Consider the following 16,096-nt stretch of genomic DNA (forward strand, 5'->3'; position numbering starts at 1 on the left):
ACAACCACTGTAGGCAGTGGAGCCCTCAGGGAGCCACCTTCCACTTCTGTTGGCACAGTGGAACCAGCATGGTAGGATGGGAAACGGAGACGCTCTGGAACTGGGTTCTTAACTCTGTGAATGTCTAACTGTAATTTTCAAGATGTAAAACTACTCTGTACCTCAATCTCTTTACTTTAAGTAAAAGAAGGTAAGGCCTTCTTTGCTATGTTTTACGATGGTAAGTACCTTGCTTAAGGAAGACACTCCATAAACACTAGGGCTCTCTTTTCCCTCTTTTTCTTTTCTCTCTTTCTCTCGCTCTTCCTCCTGCCCCCTTCTCCTCCTCCTTATTCTTCAGAAAGAAGGATACCTGAGAATGGAAAAGGGACATTTTGGTGTATTGGGATCAATTCAAGTACCACGGTCAGTGATGCTTCCTTCCTAAAAATATTCTTGCCAGCAGAAGCAGCCTACCCTCTATTCCAAAACACTAGCCTATCTTTGGAGAAGGAAACGGCACCCCACTCCAGTACTCTTGCCTGGAAAATTCCATGGACGGAGGAGCCTGGTAGGCTACAGTCCATGGGATCGCTAAGAGTTGGACATGACTGAGGGACTTCAGTTTCACTTTTCACTTTCATGCATTGGAGAAGGAAATGGCAACCCACTCCAGTGTTCTTGTCTGGAGAATCCCAGGGATGGGGGAGCCTGGTGGGCTGCCATCTATGGGGTCACACAGAGTCGGACATGACTGAAGCGACTTAGCAGCAGCAGCAGCACCCTATCCTTGCTCAAAAACCAGGTAAAAAATCTCAACTGAAGTAGTTACCTTGCTTGAGGATATTGATTTTTTTCAAGACCTACCCCTACCACCTTGCACTGCCTATAGGACTCAGGGAATCACTATATATTTTTATTTTACATACTGAAAGAATTGTAATATAATGCTAATTCATATCAAAAGAAAATCAGAGTAGTGTGTGGGGGAGTGATAAACCAGGAAAAAAGAAACACAATGTAGAATTTATTAAATGTAGAATGTAGAATTTATCAAATTTATCAATATGGGTACACTTAATGGAGATTCTGAAGTTAGTGTGTTAGCTAGAACAGCTGGGAATTATAACAGTGTGCATGAGAAGTTGACTGTAACCTAAAATCAGTAGAAATACAGTAAATGAAGAAGCCAAGATGTCTTTGGTATGAGGTAGAGAAAGATATCGATATCTTAGATTGTTTTAAAACACATGGGAACTTGCAATGGATTTATCACATGTGACACCCACTCATCTTCCCTCTTAGCTCCCTGGAAGGCTCCCTTTCAAAACCCCCTAAGAAACAGATTGGTGAAGAGAGAGCTAGGGTCCTTGGGAAGTTCTCTAGAACCTGTCCTTTGTAGAAAGGTTTGATGGTAATGGATACATCTCTAATTTTTTTAAAATTATTTACCTTTTTGATCCCCTTCCTCCATTTCTCCCACTTGCCCTAGCCTACCTTTACCTTTGGTAACCACTCATCTGTTCTCTGTATCTATAAACTTGTTATTTTTTCTTTTTTTAGATTCCACATATAAAAGGTATTTATCTTTCCTGTCTGGCTTATTTCACTCAGCATCATTCCCTCAAGATCCATCCATGTTGCAATAGATGGCAAGATTTTATTCTTTTTTATGGCTGAATAATATTTCATTGCATATATACTATAACCTCTTTATTCCTTCATCCATCGATGGACAGAGGTTTTCATACCTTGGCTGTTGTAAACAGTGCTGCAATGAACATGGGAGTTCATATATACTTTTCAAATTAATGATTTCATTTTCTTCAGATAAATATCCAGAAGTGAAATTGCTGGATCATATGATAGTTCTATTTTTAATTTTTTGAGCAATCTCCATACATTTTCCATAGTGGCTGCACCAACTTATCTTCCCACCAACAGTGCACAGAGGTCCCCATCCTTGCCAATATTTGTTATTTCTTGTTTCCTGAATAATAGGCATTATAACAGATGTGAGATGATATCTCCTTGTAGTTTTGATTTGCATTCATCTGATGATTAATGATGTTGAGCATCTTTTCATGTACCTTTTGGCCATATATGTCTTTGGAAGACAGATTTATTCAGATCTTCTATCCATTTTTAAATCAGATGGCTTCCTTGCCTTTCACTTGTATGAGTTCTTTCTATATTTTGGATATTAAACCCTTATCAGATATATGATTTGCAAATATTTCCTCCCATTCCAATGGTTTTATGGTTTTAAATCTTACTTTCAAGTCTGTAAGTCATTTTAAGCTCCTAGACATAGGTCTGGGTTATGAATTTTTTTGGATTTGGCACCAAATAAAAGTAAAGCAACAAAAGCAAAAACAAACAAGTGGAACTATATCAAATTAAAAAGCTTCTGCACAGCAAAGGAAGCAATAAAAAAGCAAACAACAAAACATTAGTCTCCTCTCTTCAGACCATCAGAATAAGGAATCCTTGCAGTTTGAGGAGGAAGTGTTACCTGCCAATTTGACACAGTAACCTATGTGTCTAAATGATGCCAAAGAGCAAGAAACTGCTTAATACAAATACAGTTTCTGATAGAAAATGTGACATTCTGAAGAGAATTGATGTTCTCTATAGTTGCTGCTGCTGCTAAGTCGCTTCAGTCGTGTCCGACTCTGTGCGACCCCATAGACGGCAGCCCACCAGGCTCTGCGGTCCCTGAGATTTTCCAGGCAAGAACACTAGAGTGGGTTGCCATTTCCTTCTCCAATGCATGAAAGTGAAAAATGAAAGTGAAGTCGCTCAGTCGCGTCCGACTCTTAGCGACCCCATGGATTGTAGCCCACTAGGCTCCTCTGTCCATGGGATTTCCCAGGCAAGAGTACTGGAGTGGGGTGCCATTTCCTTCTCTCTCTAGCTACTTAGACCAATGAACGTACCACTGTCTAAGTAGTCGTGGCCGAGTGGTTAAGGCGATGGACTAGAAATCCATTGGGGTCTCCCCGCGCAGGTTCGAATCCTGCCGACTACGACATTGCTCTCTATTGAGACATAGCCAGTTGGGGAAGAATGCTGTTACCATGGAGAGAAGCTGGATTGTTCTCCAACCTGGCTCTTTATGTTGCCGGTGAAAGGCTCCCCGCCGCTGGGCCGCTGGAAGCACACGGATTTTACCCCCAGTATGGGGTCTGATTTATTATTAATTTTAAGTAATTTGACCACAGCCCTAATGGTGCTTTCTTTCCCCACTGGAAGAGCCCAGGCTTTGATGGTACCTTCCTCTTTCCTCCAATCAAAATACTGCTTAGAAGGCAGCCTTTCCTAAAGAAAATCTTGGCAGAAACCTTTCCCCTTTATCAGGACTCTTCTCCAGTCATGTATGTCCTTGTTCATGTACAAAAGGAAACCACGAAATCTTGGCTCACATATAAGTGAAAGCCAGAACTCACAGCTATGGTCATGAATCCAAACTGGATTTTAATAGGCAAGCCACTACATAACTGAAGAAATTATTTAAGCCATTCCTTTGGAAGGCAAACCAAAAAAGTCGACAACATTATGCCAGATTAACTTGTCCTGGGGTCCAGAACGCTGGTAAAGAGACAGGAGCTAAAAGTGAGTTGAGGTTTTGACTCATTCTGGGCACAGAGTTCAGATGCAAAATCCCACTGGGTCATTAACACGTGTGAGTTAATGTATTGAAGTGTTAAAGCAATGTCAACCACACTTGAATGCCTTTCTAGGAATTCCTAAGAAAATTAGATTATCTCACTAGGCAATTTAATGGGACTGATCCTCACCTCTCTTGTGGAGATCTGCATAGTTGTCATACTTTAGTGCATTTCCAGAATGCATCTAATAATTTTCTTAAACCCAATGCATTCCATATTCGTTGGTTAAATGCCAGATACTCTCCTCTTTCATGCATGTATTCAGAGGAATGAAGTACAGTAAAAAAACATCAAGTTGCAACCTCAGGAAGGTCAGTGATGTTGAGTTGTGATAAGTCTTCTTTGCTGAGCAGGGCCTGCTTGATGAAAACAACTTGGTTTTGGCTATCAAGACCTGGATTTCCAGAGGATGAACTTGATATTTCTTTGCAAAATGCATCATTTCTCTTCTCTCCATCTCTTACATTCAGCATACAGGTTGCTTTGACTCTCAAAAACTAAATAGAATTCTAGAATGTCAAAGTCATGAAACGTTAAGGCCCTTCTGTGGAAACAATTTCTAACTTTAGAGTTGTAGAAAGTGACCCACATGACATCGATGTACAGAATTTAAAAATAAAAATTTGTTCAAAAAGATACCTTAGAGAGAATGTTGATAGTATAAGCAGAAGTTCTTCTCTTTCCAGATACTGCTTTCTGGACGAATCCCATGGAAAATGAAGCTCCAGTATTAGGGGCTGGAATAGAGATCCTGAGCCAGGGCTGACCATTACACAGAATCTTGCTTTGTGGACTATCAGCCTGTAATCTGGTTTCTGAATGCTGCTGTTAGGATTCTAGAACTTCTTTCATAACATTTTTTTTTTTGGCTACACCCGGCAGCATATGGGATTTTAGTTCTCCAACCAGGGATGGAACCCAAGCCTCCTGCATTGGGAGCATGGAGTCTTAACCGCTGGACCACCAGGGAAATCCCTTTCTCTTTAGCTTTAAATCGCTGAAATTTCTTATAAATAAGGAAAATAAAACCAAAAATAAAACTGGTGAACAGTGTAAGAAAAACAAGAATTATATCAATTGCAACAGAGAATGTAAATTAGGAAGTACATTTCCAATTGAAATAAATCTGAGCCACTGATTTAATTTAAAATTTTCTAGTAGCCATATTAAAAAGTAAAAAGAGAAGGCATAATTCTTTTAATAATATATTTTATTTTAACCCAACATATTCAAAATATCATTTCAATATGTAAGAAATTTGAAAAGTTGACAGTGTGATAGTTTACTTTGTTTTTTTCATACAAAACCTTCAAAGTCTGCTGTGTATCTTTCACTTAGAGCTGAAGTAGGACCAAATGCTCAATAATCACATGTCACAAGTGGCTAAAGTATCGGACATCACAGATTTACAGTGTGAAGAGAACATACAACTGAGTTGATAGACGATTGAAACCAAGGGAGAGTCTACACTGAAAGCAATAGGCTATGGTCCAACATAGAACTATTCTTGGCATGCACTTCTTGGAGCTTTTGAAGCTAGTGCTGCTGTTAGTAAACTTGCTATTTCAGGGCATTCTTTCCTAACCTACTCAGGAGTGTCTGTGAAACCCCAGTACGTCCTGCTGCCAGCTCCTCTTCCAGGATGGTAGGGGGACAGCTCTTACCCAGCATCATAAATAGCTCCTGTTTCAGCATCAGGAGCATTGTCAAACCTCCAAAGTTTCTATTTCTAGGAAGGCAGAGGCTGGAAAGTCCATGAGCCTCCTTCACCATGTCTTTTTACATTTGTTTCAGTTATGGGAATCATTCATCTCTGATTTGGCTGACTTGCTGTCCTTAAAGTCAAGGTGCAGCTTGAAAGTCAAGATAGAGTTCCTCAAATGTAAAATTGATTATTAGCTTATCCAGTGTTGTCACTCCTAGGTTCTTCACCTCCTGAAATCCGATGCATCCTTTAAGATTGCCTGTCTATGTCTCCTCCTTTGAAAAGCCCTCAAGTTCCATCCTTCATTCCCCTTCTTCAGTGCCCCTTATAGTGTCTTTGCCATAACATTGTTTAAGAAAATGCAATAGTAATATTAGTGCTTCCATATATCTTTGTTTATATGTCTCATATGAAACTACTTCTGTATTCATCATTCTGCCTGCTAGCATATGTGTTTTTGAAGAAATGAACTGGTTAAGTCATCACTTTAGATTACATAAAGCTAATGTAGTAGAAACTAACCCCATTTATGAATCTAACTGCTGTGTGTCCTTTAAATAGTACATCCCTTTAGCGCATCCTTTCATCTCTTTTGTTTCCTTGACATCATTTAAAAATCTCAAAAAAGTTGTTGGTCGATTAATCCATTATTTTCCTTAAATATTTTATGAATTTTTGGTATTTCTTTTGCTACATCTGTTAGTCTTTCAGAAGCAACAGAACATCCTAAATTAAATGCTACTATGAGATATCTATGACTTTGAAATGAAAAGTGGCAACAGCGGTAAATGGAAATTGGAAAAACAGAATTCAGAATATTCATTAAGAATTAAGAGAACTAAAGTTGTCTAGCATCTGTTTCCCTTTTGCGTGCTTCCTTTTTCAACAAGAAAGGGAGACTATCACAAATTAAGGGCTTATTAGTGGAGATCTTAGAGTAAGGATTGAAAGGGAACTGAGACAGAGGTTCTAATAACCTTTGGTTGAACAAGGTTCCATTCCATTCTGTTGGACCTACATATGTTTCATTCTAGTGTCCCAAATGTGTACTAAGAAACCCACACCCATTATCCCTCTGAAAAAGGGACGCTCTAAGAACTGGTTTGACTGGGATTATAGCTTCAGGCATGGGTGAACTTTGGCTTCCTAATTTACAAAATTGAGGTTAATGACTCACATAGCCATATTTCAAAGGTCATATCTATTCAGCAACTTTTTGCTTAATTACAGTTTAGTAACATTAGTTAGTTAAAAATGCTTATTTGTTGAAAATAGGTTTTGTAACATAAAGGAGACTCTTCAATGCAGAGGGTTCTTAGTCTTGTGTCTATGTTCTCTAACAGTATTTATGAATTCTTGACATGGTTTCTACAGTTGTTAGCTTTGAGTCAGGGCCAATCTCTCTGTGACAGGGTGAACAAGTTTTCTTTTACCATGGGATTTTCAGGCAAAAAATAATTTGAGTCTCTGTCTTAATAACTGCACGACCATTGAATGAGAACAATTTGTTAACTCTATTTTGTTGTTTTGGGAACACATAAAATGACTATGAAAAGATATATGGGCTCCAAACAAATTCCTTCTAACTGTCTTAATAGATTTGTCTGACATGAACCCAACATCTGTCTTCCCAATGACGAAGTCTCACTTACTACTATGCCAGGGAAGAAAGTTTTATTGAAAATCACTATCCTCACTGTGTGTGGACTTAAGTTCTAGTGTGTTTGTATCTTTTAATGATTGTTATTACATGTAATTCTGAAGTGAATGTTAAAGTTTGTTCCACTTTGTGGTCTATTTCATGAATCTCCACCAGAGGCTGACAGAGCAGACACTGATCTCACTCCAATAACCCATCAAATGAGGTCTCTTTCCAGTTGTGAGGATAATGTTTCCCCTGGTAATATGGTGTAACAGCATGATAGTCACTCAAATGACATCAGAGAATGGTCACATTGACTGCAAATATACTTTCTGATATGTGACTCAATCTTTCTGGTATGTGATTTAATTTTATGAAAGCTAAACTTCAGCATGGCTATTTATTCTCATAGCATGTTGTTTTATTGTGTAGTCGTGGCCGAGTGGTTAAGGCGATGGACTAGAAATCCATTGGGGTCTCCCCGCGCAGGTTCAAATCCTGCCGACTACGTGGTAGTTATTTGTGGAATAATTCCTTCTTAATACTATGCTTTTTGACAAACTCCAGAGTTGCAAGTCCAAACACAAACAGGAACTCTAACCAAGATGCAGGCAGTTACTACCCTTTCCAGCTTGTAATCCTGCAATTAACTCACCCTTGCCAGAAAAAAAACGAGTCATAATTATTGCCTTTTTCCAATAGGTTTGACCTGAATCCTAATACATTTTCTTTTCCCCTGAGAAGAGTCCTAACTTCAGAGATACCTTGGTGTTTCCTGCTTTCAAAATCCTACTTGCTTCTCCATGAAAATTTTACCTTTTCAGGGATTTCTTTTCTCATATGTAACTATAACCTGTATATCTCTAACACACATATTTTTATCTGTCTAAGGGAAATCGATCAATAACTCCATGCTTGCTTCACACAACTCCAGCATGTTTATAGGGTAAAAAGCTAGAAGTAAATGCTATCTAAAGAAAGCAAAACTCTTGACTGGAAAACTATCTCTGCCAAAAGGCAGTGATCAACTGATACGAAGTTTATTTTCCTTGCCTATTAAGAATTTTAATATTTATAATAATTAAATATAATAATCATGATATGAAGTTTAAATAATATTGAATTATATGCAATGAGTAAAATCTATCTTCTATCCATGCTCTAGCTGTTCACTTTCTCTCCACAGTGAAATTAATTTTTGTATAACCTTCCAGAGTATATATTATTATTTTTAATGTATAGTTTTCAATTCACTCTTTATTTTAAGCAAATTTTAGCAAACTAATGTTTAGTAATTGTCTTAGTTATTTCCTTCCATTAAAAATATATTCTGACCTCTACAAAATATACCCAATTGATTTTTTGACAATAGTACAAAAAAAAAAAAAAAATGCACTGAAAGAGAGAGAGAGAGCCTTTTCAACAAATGGTGCAGGAGCAATTGGACATTCATAGGCAAAAACAAAAACCTTTTTTTGACGTTGATCTAGACCTCATTCCATATATAAAATTATAATAAAGCACAAACTAAGATGTAAAAGTATAAAATTTTCAGAGAATAACATAGGAGATCTTCAGAATCTTCATCCTTTAGACTTGATACCAAAGCCCAATCCTTAAAAAGAAAACATTGGACCTCATCAAAATTTAAAACTTTTACTCCACAAAAAGACACCATGGGCTTCCCTGGTGTCTCAGTGGTAAAGAATCTGCCTGCCAATGCAGAAGACATGTGTTCAACCTGTGAGCCAGAAAGATTCCACATGCCACAGAGCAACTAAGCCTGCACCACTATTGAGCCTGTGCTCCAGAGCCCAGGAGCCTCAAGTACTGAGTCCATAGGCCGCAACTACTGAAGTCCATCACTCTAGAATCCGTGCTCTGCAACAAGAGAATCCACCACAATAAGAAGCCTGTAGACTGCAATTGAAGAGCAGCCCATGGCTCACCGCAACTAGAGAAAGCCCGAGCAGAAATGAAGATCCAGCACAGCCAAAAACAAAGTAATAAACAAAATTATTTTTTTTAAGACACTATTAAGGAGTTGAAAAAACAAGCTGCAAATTGGGAGGAAATGTTTGCACACCACATACCTGACAAAAGACAGTATCTTGCAAATGCACAAGAATTCTGGAAACAACAAACTTTTTAAAAACCTCAACAATCCAATTAGAACGTGAATAAAAGACACGAAGAGACATTTCACTAATGGGGAAAGACGGATGGCAAATCAGCACATGATTAGAAACTTGGGCAGAGATTTTGACAGGGCAAAACTCTCTCTAACAATGACAAAGTCCCTAGCCATAAAGCTTTCCTGCATCTGAAGCTTTCAGGTCTGGGCTCAAACCTTTCCATTACTGAGAAAGTGACTGAAGCACAGGTGCATAGGCCAAGCGAACCTCTTCCAGAAAGAGAAGACTGTATTCTGTTAATGCTGGCAGGAGAATATTGGCAGTGGATACAGATATAGAAGTGATGACCCCTGCCTCCTCACTGAGACATTGTCTTGGGTTGCCAACACTAGGTCTGAAGTTTCTGTGGCAAATAATAAGGAAAAGAGCAGAAACTCCAAGAATCTACTGTAGACAAGGCAAGCGATCTGCAAAATTCAGAAGTGAAGTGGAGTGAAGTCGCTCAGTCGTGTCTGACTCTTTGCGACCCCATCGACTGTAGCCAACCAGGCTTCTCCGTCCATAGGATTTTCCAGGCAAGAGTACCCGAGTGGGTTGCCATTTCCTCCTCCAGCAAAATTCAGAAGAGAATATATAAAGGATGAAGGACAGCTCAAGGAGGAAACCAGTCAGCACCTTCTGAGGTTTGACTTCTTGCTGCCACAAACCATGCCTGCCTCAGGGAAAGCTTGTCCCATCGTTGGCGGCAAAATCCTCATTGCAGAAAAGGGCCTTGTCCCTACCCTTGGTGGGAGCTTTCGTTTTCAGTTCAGGACCTATTGAGTCCCTGGGGGACTATCTTAATTCCTAAGTTTCCCAGTTTCTGAGCAATGAGACCACATTCAAACAAACTTGCCATATGACTAGACCTCTGAAAATAGAAGAGCTAGATGACTCCAGGTTGGGGTGTGGAGGGGAGTCGCAGTTGGCTCTGAACCTCACAAGAAGGGGAATTTGGCAAAATGGAGCCTTATTTCGGAGTCTCCAATAATCAAGAGCAGCAGAGCAAGAGAAATCTGTGTAGCACCCAGGAGCGGGGAGTAACTTAAGCTGAACATGAGATATTGTCCACTTTTGCCTGATAAATCTAAGTACATGCTTGGAAGGAGGGAAAGGAGAAAAAAAGGAGAAAGGCAGGACCAAGAGGAAATCCAGAGAAAAGTGCTTTGGGTGAGGGAGAAACTGACTCTTGAAAGGTTTTAAAAGGCTTTGCTGAGTTCTTGTTCTAGAAAGCTGACATTCTAGCCATCATTATTCCCTACCTAGCTATCATAATTCCTGATCCAAAGGGAATGATTGTCACCCTCTTAAAGAAAGAAAGGGTTGAAGATTTGTGAGGACTGCAAACTAGAGATTGTGTGGCATTAATATTTTGAGAATGACACAGACTATAAGGGCCAGAAAGAAAGTGAAAAGCATAGAGGAGACAGATGAAGAAAGAGAATGGTGAAAAGAAGACAGAGAAAGTGACAGTACTAAACTTGGAAGTGTTGGGGAAATGCGAAAGAATCAAGGTTGAAAAGTATTCCCTAGCATCTCCCCCTAACATAAGCAGAGTGGCGCAGCGGGAGCGTGCTGGGCCCATAACCCAGAGGTCGATGGATCGAAACCATCCTCTGCTATGTGTGGTCATCTTTTTCCTCAAGAGTACTTCACCTACTGAAACATTCGCAAAGTAGAAACTGTAGACAAAAGCCACCAGAAAAAAAAAAAAAAGCCTCCAGAGATGATCCCACGACCATTCTCACCCTCTGGGCTTCCTGGGACAGGAATATCTTATTTTCTCTGCTCCAGCTGTCTTCAGAAGCCTACAGAATAATGGCAAGCACTATCTAGTCTTAACTTGTCTTCCACTTCAGCTGTCTACTCCCTCACTGCTTGCTTGACTCTCTCTTAGAGAGGCTCAAAAAATATATGTTGAATCCAAGAAGCTTTACTTATAACCATGGCCACACTCATTTCTTCGACTGCTGGTCATTCCAGTATTTGAATGGGATGAAGTCAAGATAAACTGTGGAAGAAAAACAGACCTCAAATGATGGGGAATCTCCACCTGTTGGGCAGAAGCAGAGGTGGATTTATATGATTCCACCTTGTCCTAGAGGAAGGAACACAAAGGAGAAAGTGTCCAGTTGAGATATGCTGGGTAACAGCAGAAGGGGAAGAGGAGCAGAGGGAAGAGGAAAAAAGAATGGAAGACAATGAGAAAGGAGATGAGAGTGCTGGTGGACAAAAGGGAAGACATAAGGAGAGAGATGGAGAAGGAAATGGCAACCCACTCCAGTGGGCCTGGGAAAACCCATGGACAAAGGAGCCTGGCGGGCAACAGTCCAGGGGGTCACCAAAGAATTGAATACGGCTTAACAACTAAACAGCAGCAACAACAAATGAGAGAGAAGGAAAGGAGGAGCAGTTGAGTGGCAGTTCAGGAAAGGAAGGAAAAAGTACAGAATTGAGACCACATGGAGTTTGAAGGAGATGGTCCTCACCAAATTGAAACAAAAATAACTTCAAGCTCCGTTTATCTGGTTTCAGGTATGGGACCAGGAGGGAACTTGACACCTGAACCTAGGACTTCCTGACCTGCTACTACATACGTAAAGGAGATCAAGCAAATACCTCGTGCTTGGGTCTCTTCATCAGCTGTGTGCTCCTTCTTCCTCAAGTGACAACCAGTTTTTCTCAGCAAATTTTATGTAACTTGGGTCTAGTGCTCTTCTCCTGACTACGTAGAGGTAAAACGCACCCCCATGGCACAAGTGCAGCCTTTGATTTCAGGAATAAAGTCCCGGAATCAATCTCACCCTAAGTACTCAGCCTGACTTTGATCAATGACCCTGGACTTTCACTTATTTGTCATCAATAATGCAGGGATCAACAATGTTCTGCTTAGCTGCCACTGATTCCCCTATGACCAAGGCCTGGAGTGGATTAGAAATTACCAAGACTTGGTGATTTATTTCCATAATTTCCTTCGTGGATTATTTTTGATTTCCACTGCACCAGGTATGACCCACTACCTCGATGATCACTGCCCACCAGAGAATATCTGGGGACTCAGTAAGTTAAGAGTAAGAAAAAAGTGCAACTGGCAGATCCATCTACAGTCATACACGTCACTGCTTTTGGCCCCAAGACAAGTCCACCATATGTAAGGTCATCGTCCCTATCTAGTTGGATCACAAAGGAAATGGTTTTACTTAATTTCTTTAGTTGTGTTGTGGTTTGCTTATTAATACCCGTTTTGGATTTCCCACTTGGCAACCTTAACTTTAACTTTCACTTCATCCAAGATTTCATGGAGTTTCCTTTGTACGTGAACAAGGATGAAGATGACCCCTGTTAAGGGTGAGGTTCTTTGACCAAGGAAACGCTCATTTCAAGTTTTTCTCCTTAAGAAAGTCTGTCTGCCTTGTAAGCAGAGTTTTCATCACAGGAAAAGGGAAGGCATCACCAAAGCCTTGACTCTCCTAGGGAGAAAAGAAAACACCATTAGGGGTATGGTAGAATTTCTTAAAGCTAATAATAGTAGTAAGACCCTGATGCTGTTTGGGGCGCCATTCGAATGCTTCATGCCTTTCCCCAGCAGCCATAAAGAGCCAGGTTGGAGAACAAGCCTTCTCACTTTAAGACACGGGCATTCTTCCCCAACTGGCTATGCCTCAATAGGATTAACCTTTCGAAAGGTACCGTAGTCTGCAGGATTCGAACCTGCGCGGGGAAACCCCAATGGATTTCTAGTCCATCGCCTTAACCACTCGGCCACGACTACTCAGCAATTATGCTGACTACTTGGCAATTGAGCTGTATCTTTACATGAGTAACAGTACAGAATAAAGCTCTTTTCAAAGAAATTTTCTGCCAGAAAGTGTATTCGTATTAAGTAAAATTTCTTGCTCTTTGACATCATTTAGTCGAATATCTCGCTACTGTGGCAAACTGGCAAGTAACACTTCCTCCTCAGTCTGGAAGGACCCCATATGCTGATAGTCTGATAGAAGGAGCCTAAATAGAAGACATTCTGAGAGACCAGCTTCCTGCTGTCAGCTTCTGATGGGGATCCATGAGATACATACACTCATCAGAACCGCCTAGAGGGCTTTTTATTAAAGCAGATTGTTGCATCTCCTCACACCTGCCCACCCCACTCCTGCTGCTGCTGCTGCTGCTAAGTCATTTCAGTCATGTCCGACTCTGTGAGACCCCATAGACGGCAGCCCACCAGGCTCCCCCATCCCTGGGATTCTCCAGGAAAGAACACTGGAGCGGGTTGCCATTTCCTTCTCCAATGCATGAAAGTGAAAAGTGAAAGTGAAGTCTCTCAGTCGTGTCCGACTCTTCGCGACCCCATGGACGGCAGCCTACCAGGCTCCTCCACCCATGGGATTTTCCAGGCAAGAGTATTGGAGTGGGGTGCCATTGCCTTCTCCGCCACCCCACTCCTAGAAAGTTTTTAATTCTGTAGATTTGAATCCAAGCCCAAGAATTTGCATTTCTCACAAGTTCCCAAGTGGCGCACACTTTGCTGGTTGGGGGCAATACTTTGATTAGACCATTCAAGGACAATAAACTTCAAAATAAATTTACTGTGTTAAAAGTTATAAACCCTTTATGAGCCTAAATGGTTGTATATAGCAAGTGCCTTGGTAGCAAGACCAAATAACATTTGCAAGAATATGGTGAGGGGAGTATAATTCTTATTATCCTAAAGAGATGATTTATTTTAACTCCCAGAGAGGTATATTCCACCTCAATCATGGTGGTCATGTTCTTTTCATAGTTGAGATTCTCTCTATTAGTTTATGCCCCAGCGAAACACTTCCATTCCTGGAACTCAGAGATAAAGTCCTTGGTTTTGGAGGGATTCCCTTGGACTGCAAGATCAAACCAGTCAACCCTAAAGGAAATCAATCTTGAATATTCATTAGAAGGACTGATGCTGAAGCTGAAGCTCCAGTACTGTGGCCACCTGATGCGAAGAGCAGATTCATTAGAAAAGACCGTGATGCTGGGAAAGAGTAAAGGCAGGAGGAGAAGGGGACGACAGAGCATGAGCTGGTTGGATGGCATCACCGACTCAATGGACATGAGTTTGAGCAAGCTCCACGAGATGGTAAAGGACAGGGAAGCCTCGTGTGCTGCAGTCCATGGGGTGGCAAAGAGTTGGATACGACTGGGCTACTGAACAACATTTCCATGAAAAGGAATCAGAGCCAAGTCTCCCCTTCATTATCACATTCTCATAAACCAGATAGTCTCTGACTCAAGAATCAACTTTATTAATTTAGCTGGATTTTTTTCCCCTAACATTTACGTGTTTTCATATATTTTTGCGTTGTTCTGCATTGAGAGGGACCAAGAATGTCCTCCGGCAGAATTCGGATCCTTGGGAAACCTGTACTGAGTGCCTCCCTTTTCCCCAGGCTCCAGAGGCTGAAGGCTTAGGTAGCTTGGGAATTGTCTGGCGGCCTTCACTAGGATGACACAAGTGACCTTCAAAGGAAGAAATCCGGAACGTTGTCTTTTCTAGTTAGGACAGAAATTGCTCAGTTCCCCCACCCCACCCCCCAACTCCTCACTCTGAATTGTCGCGGTAGTCTGATTTTAATCGCTCTTTTGGAAGCACACGTCAGTTTGACGCCATGGAAGAGATTCCTGATTTAGATTTTCAACCTGAAAGTAAACACAGATGACCACCCCCACCCCGCACCTCCAATTCTCGCATTTTCCCTTTATTCGAGTTCCTTCTTCCATTGGTATTTGCAACTGGAGGTTGTTTGGAACTCACTCTAAACACAAAGCTCCCCTTCTGCGGGTTCCCGAGAACTAGGAGTGATCGTGTGTGTCCGCGCTGGACAAGCTCCAGCATCCAGAAAGATCCAGTCCTTTGTCTAGGAACTTTTTAGTGAATTACATTACCAGCTGCTTCTTGATTTGCTCTCTTTCATACACGAGGGGGAGATCCGGACAGGGCTAAGAAACTTTTTGTTGTCAAACAACTGTTGCAGAACTTGCCACTAACTAGTTTTCACTTTGGCCCGCAAAAGTAGCAGTAAGTCAGTAGTCGTGGCCGAGTGGTTAAGGCGATGGACTTGAAATCCATTGGGGTTTCCCCGCGCAGGTTCGAATCCTGCCGACTACGATTTTAGTGGGCATTCTACATAGTTAACACCAACTCAGACGATGTCGCAGCCATACTGCATTCCCTCTTGCTGTTAAAAGCATCATGATATACTCATCAACTACTGTTGACTCGTCACTATGGTCAACTCAAGGAATGCTGGGGTTCATGTAAAGCAAGATGCACTATAAGCATGAGTCCCATAATATTTATATTTGCATGTGGTATATATACTGTGTGATGGCAACAAAGTATGCAATAAAAACAGAGCTTTACAGTTGCAGAGTAGACATCTTTTGCATTTTCATCTGGGAATATGTATCTATAAATAAAGAATAAAGCAAACTAAAATTTTGAGCAAAGTAAAAATGATCTGTTTATATGGATAATGGAGTATGAAGAGTAGATTCCACATTCTGTGGTCAAAGGAATATAATGAGACCATAAATAGTGTTTTCTCTGTACAGCATTTGCAAAAAAAGAAAAAAAAAACAACCAAATTAATATAGATGTACAGTGTCTTAAAGTTAGTGGCACACTGTCAGAGAGAAAATCAGCACTCTGGTTTTGAACAAAGGAGTGTGTTTACACGTCGAAGCAGAAACTTCATAGAACTCATTATGAAGGAGAACCTAGACATGAATGTTTGAATAAGTGCTTTACACAAAGGGCTAATGTTGAGAAGCAGCAGATACTATATAATAAGATCAGTATATGGGAGCAGAATCTTCATATGTGTTAGTTGTAAGAAAAAAAAAATTGCTTTAAAATCTCCCACACAACCTGGTATCATAAGACTATGTA

At 40.6% G+C, this 16,096-nt stretch overlaps 5 non-coding genes across 5 annotated transcripts; 4 read left to right on the forward strand and 1 right to left on the reverse strand.

Moving 5' to 3' along the window:
- The first annotated feature begins 2,928 nt into the window (after positions 1-2,928).
- Positions 2,929-3,010, forward strand: TRNAS-AGA (transfer RNA serine (anticodon AGA)). Its single transcript has one exon. It is a non-coding gene; the product is annotated as a tRNA-Ser (tRNA).
- A 4,415-nt stretch (positions 3,011-7,425) lies between these two features.
- On the forward strand, positions 7,426-7,507 carry TRNAS-AGA (transfer RNA serine (anticodon AGA)). Its single transcript has one exon. It is a non-coding gene; the product is annotated as a tRNA-Ser (tRNA).
- A 3,214-nt stretch (positions 7,508-10,721) lies between these two features.
- On the forward strand, positions 10,722-10,793 carry TRNAM-CAU (transfer RNA methionine (anticodon CAU)). The gene has a single exon. It is a non-coding gene; the product is annotated as a tRNA-Met (tRNA).
- A 2,068-nt stretch (positions 10,794-12,861) lies between these two features.
- TRNAS-AGA (transfer RNA serine (anticodon AGA)) lies at positions 12,862-12,943 on the reverse strand. Its single transcript has one exon. It is a non-coding gene; the product is annotated as a tRNA-Ser (tRNA).
- Positions 12,944-15,231: 2,288 nt separating this feature from the next.
- On the forward strand, positions 15,232-15,313 carry TRNAS-UGA (transfer RNA serine (anticodon UGA)). Its single transcript has one exon. It is a non-coding gene; the product is annotated as a tRNA-Ser (tRNA).
- The last annotated feature ends 783 nt before the right edge of the window (positions 15,314-16,096 follow it).

The sequence above is a fragment of the Budorcas taxicolor genome, chromosome 11, assembly GCF_023091745.1.
Source record: "Budorcas taxicolor isolate Tak-1 chromosome 11, Takin1.1, whole genome shotgun sequence".
Classification (NCBI taxonomy): Eukaryota; Metazoa; Chordata; class Mammalia; order Artiodactyla; family Bovidae; genus Budorcas; species Budorcas taxicolor.